The 27500-nt window shown below is 42.3% G+C and overlaps 1 long non-coding RNA gene across 3 annotated transcripts in view; it reads left to right on the forward strand.

The window, feature by feature from the left end:
* Nucleotides 1-27500, forward strand: part of LOC135110957 (uncharacterized) — a 283116-nt gene that overhangs the window by 187945 nt on the left and 67671 nt on the right. For all 3 annotated transcript variants that reach the window (XR_010273508.1, XR_010273509.1, XR_010273507.1), the window contains 2 exons: nt 2829-3049; nt 6164-6236. This is a non-coding gene — a long non-coding RNA (uncharacterized LOC135110957). The remainder of the gene's footprint in view (nt 1-2828; nt 3050-6163; nt 6237-27500) is intronic.

Genomic DNA, 27500 nt, shown 5'->3' on the forward strand with positions numbered 1-27500 from the left:
CTTGATAATGAAAAACAATACCATTGGCGGCTTAACACCCCCTCCCCCCATAAAAAAAAATATCCAACTCTTTTGATTCTTTTTGATTGTTTTTTTTTTATGATTAACTTTTCTTGGGAAGGCAAGTTGAGTGGGATTTTTCTTTTCTCACTTTGCACTCTTGGCTATTGTGTGATAGTCACCTTCACACGTAAAAATGTTAATAAATAGATAAATAAATAAATAAATAAATAAACAACATATGTACTGAGTACATATATACTGAATAAAAACTGTAATTATAACAAGAACAAAAAGTAACAAGACAGCACAATAAATTAAACAACAGACATTAATACGTGCTAATACAGTTACGATATGCATAAAGGATGCATGCACACAGGGAGTGAAAGAAGGGATAAAGGTCTGTGTTTTAAAAAGTTTCTGCGTTTTATCTCGACTGCTTTTGACATGTATTAGTTGTTTACTGAAAGTTGCCATAGTTTTCCAGGATATTTTCATGATTCTAGAGACAGATTAACAAATACTTCTGCACCATCAATATGAAAACACACACACACACACACACACACACACACACACACACACACACACACACACACACACACACACACACACACACACGAGAACCAAACTAATAACCTCTGTGGCGTTTGAAAAACAGTCCCTCTGAGAGAACAAAGCGGAAATACGGAGCAATGCACGAGTGGAAGAAAGAAAGAAAGGATAAGGACTTTGGCCTGCATGGAAATGGAAGGAAGAAGGGTTAAAGAGCGTCTTCCTGCTTGGGATGAGAGGTGGAACAGAGATCTCTTCCTGCCGGGGTGGGAAGAGTCGGGGTAAAGACCTCTCTCTCTCTCTGCAGGCAGGAGAGAGTGGAAAACATCCCTTCCTGTGTGAGAGGAAGAGTAGACGGAAAAGACCTCTTCCTGCTTGAGGAGTGGGAGACGGGACAGAGACTCTACGCGGGAGAAAGACTGGATAAGGATCTGTTACTAAGTGGAAGGAGGACTGGACAGAAAGTGGGACAAAGATTCAACGTGGGAGAAATACAGAATAGGAATTTTTCTACGTTGAGGAAGATAAAAATATCCTGCGTTGCACAGAAGAGAGGACAACCATCTCTTTTTGTGCAGTACCAGATGGGACAAAGACCTAGCCGTGCGTGGGATGGCTGATGGGACAAAGACCTCCGCCTGCGTGGTGCTGGGTGTAGGACAAAGACCCTTCTCTTTGTGGCTGGCGGGCGGGAAGAGAGCTGTGCGAGGCTCAAGAGGAACAGAACGATGACCTCAGTGCTTGCTTGTGTAGGGTAGAAAGGCTATAACTGTATGACTAGTAACTTGTGGCTGGGACTAAGAACGCCTTTAACGCTTACTCATTCTCTCTCTCTCTCTCTCTCTCTCTCTCTCTCTCTCTCTCTCTCTCTCTCTCTCTCTCTCTACGGGTGAACTGTTGCCAGCACTGCGACGTAGTTCAGAGAGACACAGACAGTGGGAGGGAAGAGAAGGGGCGAAGAAGGAAGCCTAGGGTCATGGCTTCCACTGAGATGTGATCGCCTTAGTGACTTGCAAGAGATTCCAACACTATACTTGTGATTGTTCCCCCATACCACCATCATCTCCATCACTCTTCCTCCTCCTCCTCCTCCTACGACTAGTTCTCCGCCTCGTCCTTCTCCTCCCATGCCCTTAAATTTATCTTGTTAATGCAGTTGTTGTGTTGTGTCTTTGTTGTTGCTAACCTCTTACATATGTTGTTTTTTGTTTTTATCCGTGCCTTCCACCCTCGTGCTTTGTGTGTGTGTGTGTGTGTGTGTGTGTGTGTGTGTGTGTGTGTGTGTGTGTGTGTGTGTGTGTGTGTGTGTTTGTGTATGTGTGTGTGTGTTTACCAAGCTTCTGTCAGATGAAGAAGGACAGTGAATGAGCTGCTAAGGAAGATGAGTCGAGGAATGCGCTTGCTACAGTCTCTCTCTCTCTCTCTCTCTCTCTCTCTCTCTCTCTCTCTCTCTCTCTCTCTCTCTCTCTCTCTCTCTCTCTCTTGGATCTCCGCGATGTCCGGTCACGCGCTGTTTTGCTTCGTTACCTAACATGAATTTCAAATTATGTACTTAGCTGCAGACCTTGTGAGAGCCTCGGACACACACACACACACACACACACACACACACACACACACACACACACACACACACACACACACTCTCTCTCTCTCTCTCTCTCTCTCTCTCTCTCTCTCTCTCTCTCTCTCTCTCTCTCTCTCTCTCTCTCCTCAGAAAAGGAGTATTTTCGTGTATTTTCGTGACCTGTCGTGGGTGTGGCCACCAAAGGGAGTATCCACACGTTCGTCATTTCCCGTGCATACGTGCCGCGTGGAAATGCCTCGTAGCAGGGTCTGTTTAGGATCAGTTTGAAGTTTAAGGAGTGTCCCTTTTGTATTGTTTAAGGTCTTGTATTATATATTTATGGTAATGATAATGATAATAATATCTTTGCGTGTGTGTGTGTGTGTGTGTGTGTGTGTGTGTGTGTGTGTGTGTGTGTGATGCAGAAATTTATTTTCGATAGTGTTTGGTTCATAAAGAACTATTAAAATAAATATATGTGAAAATATTCTGCTACACTCCAGGAAATACATGCAATATCACAACTCACTTGATTGCTTTCTCTACACACAAACACCCGAAACTACAGAGTAATGGTGAACAATGTTACCTAGCCAGGATAACACAGATCATCCACTACTCTTGACAAACATTACTCTGACACTACAAGGACTACGCATTCTATCCCAACACACATGACTGTTTCTTCCTCACTGGGCTGCAGGATGATAATGAGCAGTGCGACAACGTGGCTACAACAACACTGAGTATGAAATGGTCCCGGGACAGCATGAAGCCATTGAGCGCGCCACGAACCAAAGTTGTCCAATTATTAGCTCACAAGATAGCGCCAGCAGACGAGGCCAGGCGTGCGGGATATCGAGGCACGTGGCGAAGACAGTAATGCTGCCGTGCCTGAGTCCCCGCGTCGACTGCAAGATAAAGGTAAAGCCACTTTATAACCTCCTACAAGAAACAGCGTGCATGTGTATGTTATAGTAGTTGTTATTACTACCTCTGGTCATCTACTTATAGGTTTGTGAGACAGACGAGCAGTGGAAAAAAATGATTTCCAAAAGAGTCTCTGGGTGTATGTATGTAAATGAAAGCACAAAGTCAAGGATATTCTTTTAATGTATAAATAGAACATATACTACTGCCATTGTCTTGCTGTCAGTCTGATAAAAAATAAAAAAAACACCGTGACGTCCTTCGGGAGTCACAGTCATAAATATTCATCACTCAAGGCGAGGGAGTATCAGACTTATGATACATGAAGGTAACAACTTTTCCTGTTTTATTTTTTTATGTTCTTGTATTTTTCTTTCTTGCTCTTGTTGTTGTTTTGTTGTTGTTGTTGTTGTTGTTGTTCTTTTCTTCTTTCCTTCGTTATTTTTCTTAGTAATCTTTTCTTCCTCATCTTCGTCTTGTTGTTGTTGTTGTTGTTGTTGTTGTTGTTGTTCTTCTTCTTCTTCTTCTTCTTCGTCTTCGTCTTCGTCTTCGTCTTCTTCTTCTTCTTCTTCTTCTTCTTCTTCTTCTTCTTCTTCTTCTTCTTCTTCTTCTTCTTCTTCTTTTTATTCTTCTTTTTCTTCTTCTTCTTCTTCTTCTTCTTCTTCTTCTTCTTCTTCTTCTTCTTCTTCTTCTTCTTCTTCTTCTTCACCACCACCACTCTCAGCTTTACGTGCACCTCAGTGACTGGCGGGTAAATACATCATGGCCCCAGGTGATTCAGTGATGTTACTTGCGAATTCCTTTCCAAATTGCCTTCCCTGAAACTTTCTTGGCGATTGTTTCCTCTTGGATGAAAAAAGAAGAGAGAGGGGAAAAAGAAGGCGCATTTTTTTCTTTTCTTTTTTTTTTTTTTTTTTTTTGTAATATTGTGTTATGGGTATAAACTTGAATTTCTTGACAGTTTTCCCTGTTGTTATATGAAAAAAGGCGTTGATAATCTAGAAGAATGTTTCCAGTGTTTATTTATTTATTTATGTTTTTATTTATTTACTTTTTTTGTGTATATGTGTGTGTGTGTGTGTGTATGTGTGTGTGTGTGTGTGTGTGTGTGTGTGTGTGTGTGTGTGTGTGTGTGTGTGTGTTTATGTGTGACTTTGAGTTTGATTTTTCCTCTATTAGCCTCTTGTGGGTGAAAATGAGGCAACAAGAAAGTAATATAAGGAAAGCGTTTTACAGTTAAATGTTGAAGGATATTCTGTAACGGAATTGTTCTTGGCTATGTCATGACAGCCAGCCACTAACAGTTATCAACCACCCCAGTACGGCCCCTTGACTCTTCCAGCACCACAGTATGAATTCCATTACATTCTGCATGTCATAATGAGCCTCCATTAAGTTTATGATACCATTTTCATAATCAGGTTGGATAAAAATCACGTGAAGTTACTTTTACGTGACAGCTGCATATCTATTTATTCTGTTATGACTAAATTTACAGGATTTTAAGGTGTCTGAAAGTTACCTATAGGATTTAACTTTTTTGAGCAGAAGAACATAAGAACATTAATAATAAGGGAAATTGCAGGAAGCCATTATGCCTACATGTGACAATCCCTATAAAAAACATACTTACCTACTTCCATCTATCCTCCTCATCCATAATTTGTGTAATCTTTTTTTAAAGCTTACTGGTGAAAGAAGACTATTGAAGGATTACACAAAGATGACAAAGGTACACGGAATATGTTCTTGGTGTCATGATAACCAACCATTTTTAATTATCAAGCATCCGTTAACACTCTTCAAGCATGATATATTATGGAACTAGCCTCATGGTGCCCGAAATACTGTGATGGTGGTAGGAAATTTAAGCCATTTCCTGTTACGATTGCCCTATGTCAGCATTCCTAGCGGTGTTGTATTGGCCAGACAAGTGAGTGGATTGTGGTGCTGAGAAAACACAGGATGACCCACGAGATACTTATTCATCCAACGTTTGGACGAACAGTCTTCTTCAGAGAGAATGAAGAAGACTGTTTTGTCGAATGGTAGAAAAATGAAAATCTGCTTCATCCTGTGTTTTATCCACTTGAAGTATTACAGAATAGGAAGTTGTTGTTTTTTTTTTTTTTGTCTTTTTCTGGATACATAACTATTTAGGAAACAATGGTATAAGAATTGTGTCTTCGAGTATGAGAGAGGATGTAAAAGAAAAAAAAAAAAAAATATATATATATATATATATATATATATATATATATATATATATATATATATATATATATATATATATATATATATATATATATATATATATACAATGAAAAAGTTAAGTTCAAAATCCATACATGCAAACAAACCCTTCCGGATGAGTGACAGTGGCGGAGTGACGCGTGATGAAACCCTCCACGCACCCACAGCCCGTTAAAAAAGCAGTATTTATGACGTTATCAGATGATATTTTAATTATACCTTTCCAAGTTTACCCACTGATAAGACTGAATGTATATACGTTATGTGTTACGTCTGTTGATAAGGGCAGAGAGGAGTAGATCTTCATAAGTGTGAGGAGTTCAGTGTCCTCTCGCCTTTCCTTTTTTCTTTTTTTTATGTCTTTCTTTTTTTTGTAATGTAAAGGAGACCATCCCAGGGGTATAAAAGAGAGAAAAAAAAATCCACTTAACTGCATCTTCCCCAAGAAGATGAGTAGAAAGGAGTTCCAATCAAGTTGACCGATTTCTTTTAGACTGTGCCACTTTTTTTTCATCCTACGTTACTTTTTTTTCTTTTTTTTTTCTTTAGCTTCTTTTCACCTCTCATTTCTCCCCATTTATTTTATTTCCAGGGAGGATTTAAGCACTATAGAAAGTACCTTCTATGTGTACATCACTTAGTGTCTTGATCCTCCTCTCCTAGAATAACCAAAGTCATACGAAGGTGAAAACAGTCAAGCAAAGAGCGCCAGAGTTTACCCGTGAAAAGGATGAAAAAGTGAAGATGCTGATTAATTAACTCTTGCTTTGTTGAGGTGGACAGAACAAGGGATGAGAGTACACATAAGTCCTGTGCTATTCGTAACTGACTCCTCTTCTTTCCTTTGGTCTACAGGAATGGAGTGCTGGCAATACTGTCAGGGCGAAATAAGACAAGACAAACCTGTATCATCACCAACACTTCCAAGGTAACACTATTTGCCTTTATTTTCCTTACTTTATTTTTTTATACATTTAGTGAAAGAAGACTGAAGGCCGATTAAAGTCAACCCGGCCCTTGGTGATCACTGGTAACGTGTCTCAGTGTCTGTCTCGTGTTTGCCTTGAGTGTCCCGTCATTGGTTCAGTCCCTGGCGCCGACCTCTCTCAGCCAACTCATCCCGCCGTCAGATTGCTTTCTCAGTGTTTCCATGGTGATCCAAAGGGGGAATTACATGTATATATGTTTTAACTGTTTTCTTACTCTTATTTTCTCTATTTTAACCTCATTCAGTCGTAACCAGAGAGTAAATGGGGCAAGCAGTGGCGCCAGAGTTAATGTTACACCTAAGCCCTTGACAGCAAACAGTAAACATTTCCCAACGTGGCACAGTTTTCTTTCCGTGTCAGGTTGATGGTAAGTCTTGCCGTCATAGATAATATAATATTAAACATATGCTATCGTTACATTTCGTACATAAAACTTTGAATTATTATGTACCTTTGTGCTCATGTGTGTTATACAGTTCCAGTTACAATATACAAGAGTGACTGCCTTACTTTGAATACAAAATGTAAGGCTGGAATTAAGTAATGAATATGGTGTAGTTTGACGTCACGCTTCTCGTTTTATTTATTTTATGAGGACTCGTGCACTTGTAGATATCATCATTGAGACGGTCGGGGAGTCCCTGTCAGGGTTACTGAGGCCACCGTGAAGGACAAACGTGACTTGGTGGAGGCAGACGCGAGACTTTAGGATAAACAGATCGTACTGCGAAGATGGACACAGTAAAGATGAGCTCTGTCGCAAAGTGGAGGTTGACACGAGACATTTTGGTCAACAGAGTACATCATATGGACGGATGTAGTAATGTATGGTTCTGCCAGAAAGTAAAGGTAGACATGACTTTGAGACTGGTAAATGAAAAAGGTAAAGTTAAGTTATGGTGCAAAGGGAAGCTAGACACGAGACATTATGATAAACAGGTTATATTGCGAATATGAATAAAACGAATAAAGTTATAATGCAAAGGTGACTTAGACCGAGACATCATTAGGATAAACAGATCATATTGTGAAGGGGGAGGCACTAAAAGTTATGTTGCAAATTAAAGGGACAGCAAGTCATTAGGATAAATATATTGTAATGCGGAGACAGACGCGATAAAAGAAAAAAAATCATTCATAAAAGTGGAGACGAACACGACACATTGAGACAAACAGAATGCATTATAAGGGACAATGCAGTTAAATATTTATATCTGTTGCAAAGTAAGGACGGGCATCAAACATTATGATAAACAGCCTTACGAAGAGGGATGCATAAAAATAAGGTTATCTTGCTTAAGGTAAACACAAGGGGCCAGGATAAACTGGGCTATATTATAAAGGCTAACGCACCAAAATAAGCTTAAGCCTAAAAACTGAGGAAGACATGAATCAATTTAATAAACAGATTGGATTACGAAAATGAGCACGTTACAAAAGAGTTATGCCGCAATGTAACGATAGACACCAAATACTAGAGGGGAAAAATGACTCTGTTATTTTGAAAGAGGACGTATTAGAATATGGATACTCTGCAATATGAAGGCACACACGAGGTATCAGGACAAACTGCTCTATATCATAAAGGCGAAGGCATGAAAATAATCCGCTGCAAAGTGGAGGTAGACACGACATTTTGATAAGCAGATTGCATTAAGTAGGTGAACACACTGAAATAATAATGTTCTCTCGCAGAAATGATAGGATATTGTGCCGTGATGTCGACAGGCCACGTTGCCGCTTATCTGCGCTGGAATATTAGGATGATTTAGAAGACATTGTTATTGGAAGGACTTGAGGAACGTAAATGATAGAGTGTTGCAAAAAAGGGAGAGTCATTATTTGCTGTTGACTCCTGCATCACCAGCACCACCACCACTACGCCCTCCTCCTCTTCCTCCTCCTCCTCCTCCTCCTCCTCCTCCTCCTCCTCTTCCTCCTCACCATCATTATGCAGATGTGATGCTTCTGTTACTTCATGCAAATTAGAATCCGCTTTTATTTATTATCCTATTGAAAGAGGTAAAAGTTTCTGACGTTTGTTCTTGCGGCAAGATGGGAGATAGAAGGAGAGAGAAGAGAGGAGAGACTTGCGCAGAGACACTCTTACTTCATTCATGTTTCTCCGTCTTGCAAATTTAGTGTCTATTTGAATGTTACGTAATCTGAGTAAAGAAGGATCGGTGGGTAATTTGCATTCCTTCTTATGTAACTTATTCCAGTGAACACTCTCTCTCTCTCTCTCTCTCTCTCTCTCTCTCTCTCTCTCTCTCTCTCTCTCTCTCTCTCTCTCTCTCTCTCTCTCTCTCTCTCTCTCTCTCTCTCTCTGATTCTCTAAAATCATTGATTAATTGTTTACACAGACTACCTGATGTTATTGCCCTTACAGAAACATGGTTACAAGAACATACTAAACATCTTTATTCCATAGAAGGTTATACTCCATTTCACTTAATCAGAACTGTTAGAGAGCATGGAGAGATTACTATCTACACCAAAAATATGATAAATGTAGTAGTTCTAAATCAGTTCTCCTTTACAAATAAAAATATTGAAATAAGTACAACAAAGCTAATCCTAAGAAGCACCAGTTATATTACCTCAGTAATTTACAGGCCCAATAGTAAACATAAAGCTGGTAATGAATTCACAGACATTATCAATAACTTACTAGTTGCTGAAACTTTAAAATATAAGAAAACAATTCTCATTGGGGATTTTAACATTAATTTACTTGAACATTCCACTCATCTTCCTACCAACTTATTCATCAACACAATGCAAACTCTAAATTACTTTCCTCATATATCTCAACCAACAAGATCTCCTGACAGCCTTGACCTTGGTCAACCATCATTACTAGACCATATCCGGACTAATTTCACACCTCCATCATTATCAGGTATTTTCCATTATTGTATGACTGATCATCTCCCTATATTTATAAATATTATTCAGCAGTCTGTGCCAAATACCAAACATAAGATTGTCTTTAGAGACTTTAGCACAAATAACCAAAGTTTATTTACCAGTGAACTACGAAGGATAAATTGGGATGAAATATGTAATCTAGTAGACAGAAATGATAATTTTAACCTATTCTTTAATATTGATTATGAACTCTATAACAAATGCTTTCCAGTAAAAACCAAATATGTAACAGAAAAAAAAAACTCCAAAACGCATGGCTAACTACCGGAATACTTCATTCAGTTAAATATAAATGTAAACTTTTTAAGATGTATAAACTTAGTCAAATTTCACACATGATATTGAAACAATATAGGAACAATCTAACTCAAGTTACGAGTATACGGTTTGCCAAATCCAACTATTATCGTCAAATATTTAGTAATTTCAGAAGCAACACAAAGAAAATCTGGCAAACAATCAATGAAATAAAAGGCAATACACAAAATAAAAACACAATTAAGACGTTGCAGTATAATGATTTCATATTCAGCAGCCCATCTGACATCTCTTCTCTACTCTCTCTCTCTCTCTCTCTCTCTCTCTCTCTCTCTCTCTCTCTCTCTCTCTCTCTCTCTCTCTCTCTCTCTCTCTCTCTCTCTCTCTCTCTCTCTCTCTCTCTCTCTCTCTCTCTCTCTCTCTCTCTCTCTGTGTGTGTGTGTGTGTGTGTGTGTGTGTGTGTGTGTGTGTGTGAGATAGTCTGGCCTAATAATTTCTTCGTTTTTCTTGTCTTTTTTCATCATCATCATTCATCATCATCATCATCTTCTTCTTCTTCTTCTTCTTCGTCTTCTTCTTCTTCTTCACCGCACATCAGCTATACAAATGTGCTACACAGACTTTTCCTATTCTTACTCCCTCGTAACAACCTTCAAGTGATGAGCACAAGTGAAATCACCTTCATCCCTTTATTACTGCTATCCTCAAAGTGAAGCAGCTGGCAGAGAGGGGTGAAGAATATTGGTGAAAGCCTCTGTCATGCCTTCAGTGGAAATAGACGGACTGATGATGATGATGATGATGATGATGATGATGGTAAGGGTGGTTTACTGGTGAATCTTGCAAAAACTTTAAAAATAAATAAATATACGCTTTGTGAAATTGGAAAGAAATAACAGATAAATAATTAATTGTACTATTTTACATGAGGCGGTATATATAACATTCTCAGATACTAGAGTACAACTTCAGGCTGAGTCGGAGGATTGTCAACTTAATCAGTCCATTATTACAGGCAACAATTCCCAAGTTTCATAAACTACACCAGCTGTTAGTCAGAATACAGGACAGATAGTGAAGATACAATAGCAGTGGATGAGAAACTAGAAATAACTTAATCCCTAAATTATGAAAAAAAAAAAACGTCATAATCTTGTAGTGGTGTCGAAAAAAACTGATAAAATAAGCCAGTTCCAGTCACCCTTTTTCGTTTGCTAATTAACCAACAAAACCTACTGAACCTTCTTATTTGATCAGGCGCTTACCAACATGGGGAGCGTTTTGGTTCGGAAGGTAACGAAAAAGACTGTACTGAATTACGACGTAAGGTGGACCTAGGTAGCGCGTGTAACTCACAGCAAGTGGCGAGCTATTGTTGTAGTCCCACGGTTCACTCTGCATCGCTAAACACTGAGAGTAAAGGGGAAAAGTTGCTAGGATTTTGCTCTTACTGTCCATGTGAAACCTTCCTCGGAGCTTACTCTGTTTATTTTATTTGGTCTGTTCCTCTCTCCTATTTGTCTGTTCTGTTCATTTTTCCGTCTGTTTGTCTATGTATCTTTCATGTATGCCTGTCTGTGTCACCCTGTTTGTGTTCTACCTGTCTTTGTATCTGTCTGTCTACTTGTCTGTCCGTCTATCCGTCTAACTGGCTGTTTACCAACATATGCCTTCCTGTCTGTCTGTCTGCCTACTCACCTCTCTACCTATCTGTCTGTCTGTCTGTATATCTCTCTTACCTGCGTACCTGTCTACCCATCTCTCTACCTATCTTTCTGTCTGACTGGCTGTCGATATCCATTCTACCTGTTTGCTTGTCTACATATATCTCTACCTACTTATCTGTCTGCTTGTCTACTTACCTTCTCTGTTACCTACCTACCTACCTACCTACCTACCTGTCTATCTATACTTCTAACCTCAGAACACTCACGTACTTCACTACCTCCTCTACACCCATCAACTCATACGATCCTACTCCTATCCCAGCTCATCGCCGCTCCCCGCACACACGCCACCGCTACTCTTAATGATGCACCCAAGCAGACACGCACGCTTACAGTATCCTCCAACAGACAGCCGGGGATCAATATTAGTCAGTGAGTGATTCGCCAGCAGGACACTACGGATGACACGCGAGCTTCCGAGGCCGCTGTCGTGCAAGTGGGAACGAACCTGAGAGTAAAGAATTGAGTTATCGATTGAGAAAAGAAAAGCTGGAAAAGGTTGAGGAGTAAAATTAAGTTGACGGAGAGTGATTCCGACACACACAGAGAGAGAGAGAGAGAGAGAGAGAGAGAGAGAGAGAGAGAGAGAGAGAGAGAGAGAGAGAGAGAGAGAGAGAGAATGGGAGGAGGAGTTTCCATTGACTTATAATTATGTAACAGATAATTTTAATGATTTTTTTTTCCTTTCTCTCTCTCTCTCTCTCTCTCTCTCTCTCTCTCTCTCTCTCTCTCTCTCTCTCTCTCTCTCTATCTATCTATCTATCTATCTCTCTCTTACCAAATCATTTTCTTCTTCTTCTTCTTCTTCTTCTTCTTCTTCTTCTTCTTCTTCTTCTTCTTCTTCTTCTTCTTCTTCTTCTTCTTCTTCTTCTTCTTCTTCTTCTTCTTCTTCTTCTTCTTCTTCTTCTTCTTCTTCTTCTTCTTCTTCTTCTTCTTCTTCTTCTTCTTCTTCTTCTTCTTCTTCTTCTTCTTCTTCTTCTTCTTCTTCTTCTTCTTCTTCTTCTTCTTCTTCTTCTTCTTCTTCTTCTTCTTCTTCTTCTTCTTCTTCTTCTTCTTCTTCTTCTTCTTCTTCTTCTTCTTCTTCTTCTTCTTCTTCTTCTTCTTCTTCTTCTTCTTCTTCTTCTTCTTCTTCTTCTTCTTCTTCTTCTTCTTCTTCTTCTTCTTCTTCTTCTTCTTCTTCTTCTTCTTCTTCTTCTTCTTCTTCTTCTTCTTCTTCTTCTTCTTCTTCTTCTTCTTCTTCTTCTTCTTCTTCTTCTTCTTCTTCTTCTTCTTCTTCTTCTTCTTCTTCTTCTTCTTCTTCTTCTTCTTCTTCTTCTTCTTCTTCTTCTTCTTCTTCACACATCAGCTATACAAATAGGCTACACAGACTTTTCCTATTCTTTCTCCCTCGTAACAACCTTCAAGTGATGAATACAAGTGAAATTCTCTCGATCCTTTATTATTGCTTTCCTTAAAGTTAAACAGCTGGCAGAGATGAGTGAAGAATGCTGGTGAAGGCCGCCTCCCCACGCGCCTCGTCTGTCTGTGCCTGTCAGTCTACACCAAAACTTGATGATATATCCCTAAAGTCCCCACGTACGAACTGATGCCGCCTCAGTGCAGTTTCCCCCATGGTGCGACACATTAACAGTTGCTTATCCTCTAGAATATCACACGCGCGTGCACAAACAAACACACACACACACACACAACAGACTTTTCCTATTCTTCCCCAACACTTCATGATTTTCTGCAACAAGCTTAAACAAAAATAACCTTCGTTCATTATCACTGTTTTTCCGCAACCGAGGCATTAACAAACCACGAATGAATAGACAAATTTTAATGATGTCGGTCACACACACACACACACACACACACACACACACACACACAAGGTCATGCACCCTCCCAGATGTCTCAAAACGAAGCTAAATTTACTGGTCACCACATGAGTACATCAGATTGTAACGCAGACAGCTTTCACCACAGCCAACTACCACCACCACCACCACCACCGTTACCTCTACCAAGGAGCATACCAGCCTCCTTCCCCCCATCTCTCTCTCTCTCTCTCTCTCTCTCTCTCTCTCTCTCTCTCTCTCTCTCTCTCTCTCTCTCTCTCTCTCTCTCTCTCTCTCTCTCTCTCTCTCTCTCTCTCTCCCTATTGTTATTTCTATTTCTATTTGTGTATATACATTTTTTTAGTAAAGTATCCTGAATGTTATTTTTTTCTTTTTTTTTTTTTTTTGGTGGGGGCGTTGAGTAAGGATTGACTTTTTGTTTTTGTTTTCTGGCTTGGAAAGGAATGATGTTTTTTTCGAGATTATTTTTGTCTGTGTGTGTGTGTGTGTGTGTGTGTGTGTGTGTGTCTGTGTGTATGTGTGTGTGTGTGTGTGTCTGTGTGTGTTAGTGTTAGTGGTTGGAGTTTTATTTTCTTGTTGTTGCTGTTGTTGTTGTATTTCTTCTTCTTCATCTTCTTTGTCTTGTTCTTATAGTTCTTATTCTTCATTTCTTGTTCTTGTTCTTGTCTTTTTCTTGTTCTTTTCTTGTTCTTCCTTTTCATGTTCTTCCCTTTTTCTTTGACATATCTGCCTCGTCATTTGATTATAATGGTTTTATTTTTTCTTTCTTATATCGGCTGTATTGATTTCAGTGAAATAAGATGATTTCTTTTCTTTAAATCCCATATTAATTTTTCTAACTATCATCATTAGTTTGAATCATTAGCGTATTTTTTTCTCATACTTTAATCATAATGCACTGACCCTTTTCTCTCTCTCTCTCTCTCTCTCTCTCTCTCTCTCTCTCTCTCTCTCTCTCTCTCTCTCTCTCTCTCTCTCTCTCTCTCTCTCTCTCTCTCTCTCTCTCTCTCTCTCTCTCTCTCTCTCTCTCTCTCTCTCTCTCTCTCTCTCTCTCTCTCTCTCTCTCTCTCTCTCTCTCTCTCTCTCTCTGTGTGTGTGTGTGTGTGTGTGTGTGTGTGTGTGTGTGTGTGTGTGTGTGTGTGTGTGTGTGTGTACGAAAATAATCCATGTCGCTCTTTTTTTTTTATCACGTCAAATCCTCACCAATTTTTTTTCTTTTTTTTTTTTTAGCTTGGTGAAATATTTTGTTCGTCATAATAATTTCTGCTTTTCTTTGGATTTCTTGGTCTCTTTATTTTTCTTCTCATTCTCTTTTTTTTTACTTTAATATTTTTTCATTATCCTTGTGTTGTGTGTGTGTGTGTGTGTGTGTGTGTGTGTGTGTGTGTGTGTGTGTGTGTGAGTGTGTTTGTCGTGTAACTTCATTCGTATTTTTCTTTTATTTAACTTACTAGTTTAGGTTTTTTCTCTTTTTTCTTTTTGTTATTTTTTTCCGCCGTTCATATATATATATATATATATATATATATATATATATATATATATATATATATATATATATATATATATATATATATATATATATATATATATATATATATATATATATATATATATATATATATATATATATATATATATATATATATATATATATATTTTTTTTTTTTTTTTTTTTTTTTTTTTTTTTTTTTTCATCATACTGCGTCGCCGGCACATATTTTTACCACATTTTTTGTTCGACATTTATATATACCTTTTTTTTTTTTTTTCCTGTGGTGCATCTTTTATATTTCATCTTACATTTTTTTTTCAATTTTCTGCAAATAATTCCTGGGTATTTTTTTCCAGGACACATCGTATTATTTCCACAACATTTTTTTTTCTTCTTGTGTTTCTTTCTGTTCTTGTTCTTCATTGAGAATTATACCTCATTTTTACTTTTGTTCTTTACTTCCTACCGTGCCTTCGTCAGCAGGACTCCTCTCGCTGACTGTTGAGCCTCGCAGGGTTAGCTTCCATGCTCATAATGTTCAAGGCGTGTGTGTGTGTGTGTGTGTGTGTGTGTGTGTGTGTGTGTTTGTCTACCTAGTTGATACATAGGGCATGAGCTAAAATCGTCTGGTCCTGTTTCTCTATGTATTTGTCCAGTTCTCCTATAGTTGATGTACACTCTTCACCTCTGCCACCTCATCTACTCTAGGCCAGGTATTTAAATATCTAAAGGAAGCTGTACTGTTTTATGTCATTTGAACAATTCTTCTGCCTTTGATGCATCGATACCATATTTTCTCATAGTCTACTTCAGGTGTCTATATTTCTATGGGGATTCTGTACTTTATATATATTTCTAACATCTCCCATTCCTCTGCTTGTTCATGTGTTCTCTCAAATGCCCAGCCTTTCTTTATCCCTGTAATAATATTCTTTTTTTCTGTGTGTGTGTGTGTGTGTGTGTGTGTGTGTGTGTGTGTGTGTGTGTGTGTGTGTGTGTGTGTGTGTGTGTGTAAGCGCGTGGTGGTGTCAATACTACATCAGCCTCAGTAATGCGAAGGAAGCCACAGTGTGCTATATTTGGAATTGACTTTTTCCTCTTATCGAAAGGTCAAGGTAGTACACGTATAAACCTGCCTACGCCGCGACCCTGACATTGTGCCTTCTCTCTCTTGCTGCTTTACGAAAATACCGCAGATCTGCATAGGCCAGGCCGGACGTTGCTAGGCAGACCACTAGTGTTATCTTCATAGAGAGACAGAAAAAGAACACCGTTAACTAGAGAACAGAACGGTGAGGACCCTTGTTATCTGTGTTAATCAGCATCAGTCACATCAGGGAACTGTGGTGAGGAGAAAACACAGGATGAAGCAGATCTTTATTTGTCGAGCGAGTCTTCACAGGGAATCACACAGTTGCCCTTCCTATACAGCATCAGAGAACAGATCGAAGTTGGAGGTGTCTTGAGTGTGATTGAAATGGAAGTGAGGAGAACACATCATGAGCTGAGATTAAAGTTTCGGGATCACAGTAACAAAGTAGCAAGATAAGGATGGGAAAGGAAGGCTGGACAGACAGAGAAAAAGATGAAAAGATGAGATAGTGTTACTGCTGCTACTACTGCTACTATTACTACTACTATTTCTACTACAACTACTTCAACTACTACTATTATCTACTACTACCTACTACTACTACTACTACTACTACTACTACTACTACTACTACTACTATTATAATCCTCATCACCACCACTACCACGACCACCATCACCCTTACCATTACATCATTATTATTATTATTACTACAACCGACTGATTAAGAGCACCCATCACCCTTTTCCACCGCTGCCCCTCTCACCATCAATCACCCTCACCCAAAACGCCTATTACGGCTACTAGGTGAAATTATAGCCCCGTACTCTATCACCCTTCCACACACGCATTACCCTCGAGCCTTACTAAGGAAAAAGGCATTTGACAGGTCGGACGGTCTCGGCAGGGAAGCAAAAAGAAAACACAGTACAGATATCCTTGGTATAAATCAATACGAGGCGACTAAAGATAGCACTGCAGGCGACAAAACAAGACGCGTGATGGATCAGAGAGTAATAATGGACGAAGTTACGAGATGCGACGAAGGAAAGGGGGGCGGGGAGGCTGGAGGAGTATTAGAGTGAGAATTAGAAGAGAGGGAATGGGAAGGGTGAGAGAGGGGACTATATAAAATGTGAGAGGAAGAAAAGGAAGACGTGAAAATCTGGAGGAGGACGAAAACAAAAGAGGGACATGGGAGAGAGGGAATTAGAAGGACACGAGAAAGAAAACGAAGGTGTAATGAAGGAAAGGAAATCGAGAAACCAGCAAGAGGACGAGAGAGACGCAGATTGTGAAAAAGGAGAAAAAGGAGAGAGGAAAAACCAGCAGGAGGAAGAGAGAAAGGAATAAAAATCAGAGAACCAAGCGAAAGACGATGCTAAGAAAAAAGAGGTGAGAAGAGGAATCAGTAGAATAACGAGAGGGGGAAATAGAAGAAACAAAAACAAGAAGAGAACAAGAATGAGATCTAGGAGAGATGAAAGGAATAGAAGAGAGACGAAGAAAGAAATCAGTCTTCGCCTCCACACAGTTTAATAATTTTCTAATAAAAGACAGACTCTCTCTCTCTCTCTCTCTCTCTCTCTCTCTCTCTCTCTCTCTCTCTCTCTCTCTCTCTCTCTCTCTCTCTCTCTCTCTCTCTCTCTCAGTGTGTTCGAGTGATCTTATTTTGCGTCTCTACACAACCAGATTGACAAATAAGTGGTAGGGATAAATTCTTCCCTCTTGCGTAGGTGGAGGTGAAGAACGAAAAAGGGAGAGGAGGAGAGGAGAGAAGGAAAATGCTCGTAAAGATGTAAAGGTTGGGAGGAGCCGGAAGGCAGATAGAGAATGGGGAAAGGGAAAGATGAAGAGAAGAGAAGGGAGGAGGAGAAAAGAGGATGGAAGAAGGATAGGAATGTGTAGTGAGAAGGAATGAAAAGAAGAAGAAGCAGAAGAAACAAGCAGAAGAAGAAGAAGAAGAAGAAGAAGAAAAGAAGAAGAAGTAGAAGAAAAAGAAGAAGGAGAAAAAAAGGAAAAAAATAGAAAAAAGGAGGAGGAAAAGAAAAGAAGAAGAAAAAGAAGAAGAAGAAGAAGCTTCATCAACAACAACAACAACAACAACAACCCGCAATTTATTTCACACCGGTTATTCTTTCAACAAACATTAATAAAGAATAAAAAAAAACTGATATTTACTACACAGACGAACACTCCATAAAACCAGTAAGAATTATAATAAAAAGTAGCAACGAGTGAGTGAGGGAGTCGTAGAGGAGGAGGTGGGGGAGAGAAGAAAGGGGAACACGTGAAGGTGGAGCGGTGAGGGAAAGGGGGGCAAGGAAAGGGCGGGAGTGTATTATGAGTATACTGGTGGGTGTGGGTGTTAATGGGTAGGGGAGTGTGGGAGTGGTGTGTGGGTGTCGTGGGGGAATGGGAGTGGATCATGGCCGAGGTGATGTTGTTGTTGTTGTTGTGGTTGTGAAGAGGATAACTAATCGGTTTTATTTTCTTTATTATGTTTGTAATTTCGTGTAAACGTGCGTGCGTGTGTGTGTGTGTCAGAGAGAGAGAGAGAGAGAGAGAGAGAGAGAGAGAGAGAGAGAGAGAGAGAGAGGTTATAAATAGAAGAAAGATGAGAAAGGTAACCTAACAATGAAAACCTAATCATTCTTGGGACAATTATTGATTGATTCAGAACCGCATAGTCGCGTGATCCGGTGAGAGAGAGAGAGAGAGAGAGAGAGAGAGAGAGAGAGAGAGAGAGAGAGAGAGAGAGAGAGAGAGAGAGAGAGAGAAACCCATATTCTCACACCAAGACTATTTTCAAAAGCCACAGAGATGATCAGCCGGATTCTCAAGAGTGTTTCTCCTGCTAATAATATAGAAATCTTCTTAATCTGTCATTAGAACCGTAAAAACACTTAAAACTAGTGAGAATGCGGGCCAAAAATGTTTCAAAATATGATCCAGAGAAAGACACAGACAGATAGAAACAGAGAGAGAATTCCATTATACCTTTTAATTGCATTTTCGTCGCTTCTGATTAGAAAAAGAAAGAAAGGGAAGTGTTTTCAATAACACCAACAGCAGACTTTCACCACCTCCTTCCCTCGGTTCCTGCCTCCCTCCTTCTCTGCCCTCCACTATACTCATATATTATATAGTCATGGGTCACACTGTATAATTGCAACTACAGGTGTTTGTACCAGATGCTTCTGCCAATTTCATCAGGAACACGTGCCCCTCGGCCTCCATCTGTCTCAATATGTGACGTAGGGTTAGTAAGCGAAGCCTTGGGGTGGGTCGCGGTCTGAAAATTGAGACCGAGCCTCCTGGTGGGAAAGTGAAACGTGTGAGTTAAGAATAGCGAATGTGGTCTACTTCGTCCCGTGTGATTCCTTCCGCGGCTCCGGTGACAACTTGTTCCAACTATAGAGACATGATGAGCTGCGCCGCAATGGAAGACAAATGCGCTTAACTTTTACGTCGGGAGTTGCAGCAGTTGGGAGTCACAGTAACACGCAGCAGGGAACAGAACACATTCTCTGTAAAACACTCCTTTTGGGAAGATGAATTGACTCGAGCAGTCAAAGCATGTGAGGGGGAAAGGTAAGGGAAGGATAAGACACGGAAGTAGATAAGCTCATAGGTTCCCACGAGAGAGAGAGAGAGAGGCGCATAACCAAGACGGTATAAATTATGTACTTTGCATTGAGCGACGGCTGACTGAATAGGACTCACCTGGAGAGGTTATCCTGTTTATTTTGGACAAAAAATTCCTTCCTCCGACTGCTAATAACAGTTCGACACTTCGACACTCGACATTTATTTTTATAAGGCAGGAAGACTGGCCTAGTCAAAGAAAAAAACTCCGCTCACTGTGCTGTTCTCTAAAAAGAAGAAAAAAAGAACGAAGAACTGATATGAAATAAAACTAGTTACATAAGCAAATGAATTACTTTATTACTCCTGTTACTACCAATGGTGTCTTTCAAAATCATACACTAAACATGCACACAACATGTTATCAAGTTTAAGGAGGAGCCACAACATTCACAGCATTAACAGACACCTCCAGTGGACCAAAGTAATAAGCTGCGGTGTGGTGGACAACATTGATCGCCGTGTACTCGCTGTTAACATTTCCAGCTCACTCGTGCTCGTATTTTGGTCAAAGTGGAAGCCTGACACCAGGCAGCTCCTCTGTGGTTATCGTGACACTAGAGAACTGAGCGCGGCACGACAGGAAGTAAGCAGCGGACCGCACACTGAAGGATGGCTAGGCATGAAGAAATGAGCAGCAGCCGGCCGACGCGTCTCATGTTGTTTATCCTTCCGGGACCGCCCACCTCACCTTGGCGAACTGGGAGAACCACGCGGCCCCTCATGACGACTCTTGGGAGCAGCACGTGACCCACACAGGACCGATAAGTCAACCTTGTGTTGGGTCTGTCAGGGGACTGTGTTCTCAATAATTTTGGTGCTTGTTTCTTTTTAACAAGTGGCAGATGTTACTCGAGTTTTTCAGGAGTGTTGTTAGGATATTCTAATGATAATTTAAGAAGGACACTACATCATCCATGTGACAAAAAAAGTACCACACCAGAACCTGATCAGTTGTCACTGTGGTACTTGAAAATAATCTATATGAGAGAACGAAGCGTTTCAGAATAGGGATCGAAAATTCTTCTTGGTAAATTAAGATAATATACGCAGAGGCGGGAAATTACTGACAGTTTTTCCACTACATTTAAATATAAATGATATACATTACGAATACCATGGAATGAAAGGGATGTGTTTATAATTGATATTATGCTTTTATTACCTTTATGATAGAGACTCATTGTATTTCCTGTGGTTAAGATGACTTTGCATTGTGTGAAAATGGAATTTAATAATAATAATAATAATAATAATAATAATAATAATAATAATAATAATAATAATGACTAGCATCTCTAAATTTAGACCTTTAATCAAAGAACATGATTAAATGAACACAACACTTGAAAATAACTTAAGAACTAGATCCTTGAGACTCACGTGGATGAAAAGAAGGTCCAGATTCATGCAAATAAGCGGCCCTGAAGCAGCGCAAGGGTTCAGGATGCTGGGGGGCAACTACGCAGCAGGTTAATCAAGGGTAATGAGGTGAACAGCGAGTTAGTGAGCAGTATAGTGTCTTCTTACCATCTCTCTCTCTCTCTCTCTCTCTCTCTCTCTCTCTCTCTCTCTCTCTCTCTCTCTCTCTCTCTCTCTCTCTCTCTCTCTCTGGGAGTGCAGACCTCTCATGAAAAAACCGCGTTGGATGTGTTGTTACTTTGAGTGTGTGTGTGTGTTAGGGATCAGGTTATGTATTCATACTTGTTGTTGTGTGGACCTGTATGCGTGTGTGTGTGTGTGTGTCTGTGTGTGTGTGTGTCTCTGTGTGTGTGTGTGTGTGTGTGTGTGTGTGTGTGTGTGTGTGTGTGTGTGTGTGTGTGTGTGTATGCGCTTGCTTGCTTGCTGTTCCCCCCCCCCACACACACACACAGAGAGAGAGAGAGAGAGAGAGAGAGAGAGAGAGAGAGAGAGAGAGAGAGAGAGTGTACCACGCCATACAAGCAGACACGACCGAACAAATACGGCGTTTAATGAAAATCTTTGACTTACTGAGGGAAACAAAACAAACAATTATGAGCGGGGCGCGGGACGTGTTTTCTTGCTCCTGAAACGTGAGTCGGCCGACGTCAGGGGAGGCCTTGAGATTTTGCTTCCCTGTAATTAACGTGTCGCTGTAGGTCGACCAGAAGTGCGTAGCAGCCCCAGAGAGAGAGAGAGAGAGAGAGAGAGAGAGACGGGTGGGGTGGGGTCGGGTGGGGTGAGGTGAAGTGGAGGAAGAAATGCTCACAAACTTCCCATTCAAGAAAAGGAACCACGTGTTACTGAACACAGGATGTGATGGTAGAGGTAGTAGTAGTAGTAGTAGTAGTAGTAGTAGTAGTAGTAGTAGTAGTGGTGGTGGTGGTGATGGAGGCTATAATGGCGGAGGTAATGTCGACGCTTTCTCTCTCATTGTTAAATTAATAAACAGTGAAATAAGAATAATGCATTATAAACACACACAAGAGAGAGAGAGAGAGAGAGAGAGAGAGAGAGAGAGAGAGAGAGAGAGAGAGAGAGAGAGAGAGAGAAAGCCACCCGTGCATCTCATAAAATACATAATCCATGGTACGCGCAGTTCAATATTGGCTGGAACATGGACACCAGCGGCACCACCTGCGACATGCACACTCCATAACGCTGGCCAGGTGAATACATTTGCCTCCATTGCCCGCCGTGCTTGCGTGTCCAGCCCCGCAGTGGAGAGGGGGAGTAAGGGAGAAGAGTTTGACACTATATACACCCTACATCCCATCATATCCAATCTAGCATGGTAATTTCGTCACCTAAGGACACGCGAGCACGGGAACGCTGCCACGTCGCGATGCTCTCACTCGCTGGTTCGCTGAAATATCACGTTTTCTTTTTCAAGCGTGTGGCAAATTGACTTTTACTCCAGCCAAAAAACTTTTCTGGGATACCTGGCTGTTTGTGCTACATGTATTATGCAAATTCTTAGTTAACGAGGAGAAAGATGAAGAAAAGAAGTAGTAGTAGTAGAATAAGCAAAAGAAAAGGAAGAAAACAGAAGAGGAAGAAAAGGAAGAAGAAGAAGAAGAAAAGCAAACCCTACAGATTAACCATTAATTAATTCACATTGCCTACATTATAAACGTACGTACCTACCATATCTCACAATGATGATAATGATAACAAGAATGGTGATGACGATATCGCAAGAGTTCTCAATCATTCTATTCCACATGTTTTTTTTTTTTTTTGTTCTAATCAGATTAAGTAATAGAATGATCTCTTGTTTTTTTTTCACTTTTTCTGTGTTTAGTTTTCCTGTTTGTTTGTTTTTTTCCTTGCCTAATGACAAACGACAACAATATGTATGAACACTTGTAGGTGTTTTGACACCCTAGGGCTTCGGGCGGCTTCTCTCTCTCTCTCTCTCTCTCTCTCTCTCTCTCTCTCTCTCTCTCTCTCTCTCTCTCTCTCTCTCTCTCTCTCTCTCTCTCTCTCTCTCTCTCTCTCTCTCTCTCCTCCACACCCACACACACCCACAAACGTAGAGAGAGAGAGAGAGAGAGAGAGAGAGAGAGAGAGAGAGAGAGAGCAGTGTGGTGCCCGTTTGTTCTATTGCCTTATTTACATTTAAAGTAAAGGTTTAGGCTTCACAGCATCTCGAGGTAATTCCCTTTTACTGCCGGCTTCAAAAGGAAAAATATCCTCTCTCTCTCTCTCTCTCTCTCTCTCTCTCTCTCTCTCTCTCTCTCTCTCTCTCTCTCTCTCTCTCTCTCTCTCTCTCTCTCTCTTTGCTGGCCTGTGGTTGAGGAAGAAATTAAGGAATGTAAAAGTTTTTCGCAGTAGTAATATTTTTGCTAAGTTTTAGTTCAATATTTGTATATCTTTTTTGTCTAATCTGTGTAGTTTTTTTTTTAAAGAACGTTTAATGTTTCTATATAAAGGACATCAAATATACGGGCACAAAAATATCCTTAGCACTCATGATAAAGTTAAGGTTTAGAGGTAACAAATTCTGGCTGCTTCATTTTTTTTTTTTTTCCTAAACACGAGTCATGTTCCAGTAAAAATTCTAATTGTCAGATGAGTGCTTTAGTTGTAAACTAACTTTTGGGCTGCTTCCACTAGAGGTTGCCTCAGTGGATCGTCCATCTCTAACACTTTGTTTTCTATGCCTTCCTCATTCACGCTCATTACAAACACGTCTTCTTTCACCTTCTCCATAAACGTTCTCTTAGATCTTACTCCCATTCTCCTGCCGGGTGGATCTGTCTTCAGCATCTTCTTTCCCACATATTCCTCATCTCTTCTCTTGACTTGCCCCGAGCACCTCAGTCTCTCCTCTGCACTTTTGTCCCCAAACCTCTAATATTATAATTGCAAAAACAATTATGCAGTCTAGTATATGGAGACAGAATCAGTTTAATGTTTGGCTCTTAGCCCAGTGGAACGAGAAGAGAGGCTCAAGTAGCATTAGTCTGCGTGTTTGTTTTAAGAGAGAGAGAGTGTTCGACTCTTGACCAGCAGGGGCACAGGAAACGCAGGTAACAGTGCAGGTGTTTATTCACAGAAGGTGTGAACAGAAGGCTGGAGGTAGGTGATCTCCCGGCGCCAGGCCGCGCACTTCAACTTAACACTTATGACTGAAGCCTAGCTCGTTCACTCATACACGTCTCGCTCATTCACTCGTTCACACAACTAGCTAACAACCACACACCTCCCCCGAGACATAAGGAAGATTCCTTATCTTTGTTATGGCTACCGTAACACATGAAACAAAGTTACAATGATTGAAGTACAGAAAACACGGTACATATACACAAAACAAACACAGCGTACAATGAACACGTACGACTAATCGTAGGTGCTACGGTGCCACCGCACCTGCAGTCGTCTCGGCTCCCTACGCTGTCGGCTGCTTCGACGCTCTGGTTGCTCTCGGCCACGGTGTACCCCGTTACCCTGATGCTCCGGGCTGCCGGGATGGTGGTGTTCCTCGTGACCCTGATGCTGAAGCGCTGCACCGCCATGAGCGGTGTGCTGCTCGACAGGAAGGGGAGCAAGAGGTCTGTGTGGGCGTAGGTGTCTTCTATTACGCCACATCACGCGACCGCTGCCCATCTTGATGAGGTAGTCTCTCCTTCGCCCAACAGCCACGATGACACCCAGGCGATCCCAGAGGCCTGTCGTGTGATCTTGAACGTCGACGTGGCCACCGAGGTGCAGGAGAGGAAGAGTACGGGCGGACGCGTCGTGGCGAAGTTTCGCTTTCTTCCTCAGTCGCTCTGCCTTGGCGTCGCACTCATCAGCAGCGCGCTGCCACTGCTGAGCGTATGAGCGATGATGAGCCGGGACACAGGACCTCATAGGATGACCGAAGAGGACTTGTGCTGGTGATCGCCCTTCCGCCCTCGGAGTGTTGCGCAGTTCCAGCAACCCGCGAGCGAACGCATCCTCGTCCAGGTGTCCCTGCTGTGTGGTCGTGAGGATCAGCTTCTTCACGGACTTGACCGCTGCCTCGGCGTGACCATTGGAGCGTGGATAATGAGGTGAAGATACACGATGCTCCACCCCCCATCGAGCCAGGAAGCGCCGTACCGATGAAGAAGTGAACTGCGGTCCACCGTCAGTCCTCAGGAGAACAGGCACGCCCGTGTCGGCGAACACACCCCGAAGGACACGAACGAGCTGATCAGCCGATGCTGGACGTGAGCATGCAGACACGTGAGGCCACCCAGACAAGCGATCTACATACACGAGGTATGTACGGCCTGCTGCGTGGAAGTAGTCTGCAGAAACTGACTCAAACACCCTGCTGGGTGTGTCCGTGTCCTGCCAGAGAGGTTCGTTGGCTTGGCTTGGTAGGAGTGGACGGCATAGTGAGCATCCAGAAACGACGTTCTCAACGTCTCTGTCCATACCAGGCCAGTACACCGTTTGTCGGGCCCGTCGCTTGGTGCGCTCCATCCCCCGATGACTGTCATGGAGTCGCTCTAGTGTTTCTCGGCGGAGGCTGTGAGGAATAAGAAGCCTCGGCCCGTAAACCACCAGGTCGTCGTCTACGGCCAGCAGACTGCGCACCGGCCAGTACGTACGCAAGCGGTGATCGAGGTCGTGGCAATGATCAGGGAAGCCCTCGATGATGACGTTCTTGAGCAAGCAGTACTCCCCGTCTCTTGCTGCTGCGGCACGTACCATTTCCACAGTCTGATCCTGGAGTGGTGCTAAGCGGACGCCGTCCTCATTGGTGGCAGATAACGCTGAGATGACCGCTGAGTGGAGAGGGTCGAGGTCACCAGAAGTAGCAGCATCCTCTTCCTCCACTGGGTCCTGTACTGGAGCACGTAAACCTTCCTTTGCTTCGAAGACGCTGGGAAAGGCCTTGATCACAGCAGCAGCGTGCCCCGCACGCTGCTGTGGCGTTGGGTCGTAGGAATGAGGCCAGCTGATCACTTCTGTGGGCGTAGATAGAGGTGGCTGCGAGGCGGTCGGGTACTTGATGGAGCTGTTGCCGGTGTGCTGTTCTTCCCTGCGTAGCGGTCGGATTTGAGCCGGAAAATCTTCGGGGAGGATTCCGAGAGCGATGGAATCGTACCAGCTAAGCAGCGCCCCCTTCACCTCCTTCACCACGCTCACAACAGTCTCAGCTTCCCTGTCGCCCAGTTGCAAGTGCGACGAGAAAGTTCCTACACAGGTGAGGGGGTGATTACCGGCAGCATAAAGTCCATCACCATCAGCGGGCGCCAAGCTGGAGGGCGGGATTCCAAGGAGTGTTGCCGTGTCGAGGCCAATAACGGTCGTTTCGGCCCCAGAGTCAGGAGTCCACGTAATCTTGTCTCTTCCAGCGGGATGTGTGGCGGTAATGAGCACCTGGGGCGCAGGTCGTGCCGTCACCGTCTTTGTGTATACGCCTGATAAGAGCTGGTATACACTGGCACTGGCTCCCCGCCTCGGGCCTGCACCGCGATGAGGAGAGACGGTTGAGGAACTCCTCGAAGCTCCTCGTCGTTTCCTCACTGTCTGCTGACATACACTCGCAAAATGCCCTCTTTTCCCGCAGTTACGACACACTTTATCTATTGCCTGGCATCCCCTTTTGTCACTGCGACAATCTTTGCCACAACGATAACAGCCCGTGGGGCTTGAGCCCCCGAAACTGCCCTTCCTGTAGTTCGAGACAGCGTTCACACCATGGCTCGAAGAGTGAGAGCCGCCCCTTAGTACTGCACTACACTGGTTAGCGCTCTCTGATGCTCTGCAAATATCTATGGCGTTTTCAAGGGTGAGTTTCTTGTTTTCCAGCATGCGTTTCAGAGCCACTTCGTCTCGTGTCCCAACGACAATTCTGTCACGCAGCTGATGGTTTATGCACTGGTCGCAAAAGTCACAGAAATTGGCGATTTCCTTTACAGCACATAAAAAGTCGTCAAAACCTTCTTGCGTTTCTTGCACGCGGGAGTAGAAGTCTCTTCTATCCATGATGATGTTGCGCTGGCTTCGCAGGTACTCACACATTGCATCGAGGATGGTTCTTAACTCCGCGTCTCTCGGTAAGCTTATCCCGTAGCGAAGTGTACGGGTCCACTCGTCGTCTAGGACAGCAGCGAGTGCCGCCCTCTGCTCAGCCAGGGAGAGACAGTCTATCCTGGCGAGGGTTACGTATCCTTCAAACTTATGGCGCCACGTGTCGAACTCACGTAAAGATGCTGACGCCGTTAAGTGAGGAATGATGGTGGCGGACGTCGGGAACCTCGCGCCCTGGGTAGACGTGCTGCGGGCTGTGGTTTCGCCTTCATTGCTCGCCGTGGTGCGACTGGGAGCTTGTGTCCCCACTCTCTCCAGCAGCTGGGTTAAACGCTCCTCGCGAGCCTGACTCTGCTCCGACTGTCGCGCTAGCAGGGCAGCCAGCGCCTCCAACTGCTTCTCCATTCTGCGCCGTACCCACTGCAGCCTTGTCCTGATCCTACTCACTGCGCCATGTTCGACTCTTGACCAGCAGGGGCACAGGAAACGCAGGTAACAGTGCAGGTGTTTATTCACAGAAGGTGTGAACAGAAGGCTGGAGGTAGGTGATCTCCCGGCGCCAGGCCGCGCACTTCAACTTAACACTTATGACTGAAGCCTAGCTCGTTCACTCATACACGTCTCGCTCATTCACTCGTTCACACAACTAGCTAACAACCACACAGAGAGAGAGAGAGAGAGAGAGAGAGAGAGAGAGAGAGAGAGAGAGAGAGAGAGAGAGAGAGTTTGTC

Source organism: Scylla paramamosain, chromosome 21 (assembly GCF_035594125.1).
Source record: "Scylla paramamosain isolate STU-SP2022 chromosome 21, ASM3559412v1, whole genome shotgun sequence".
NCBI lineage: Eukaryota > Metazoa > Arthropoda > Malacostraca > Decapoda > Portunidae > Scylla > Scylla paramamosain.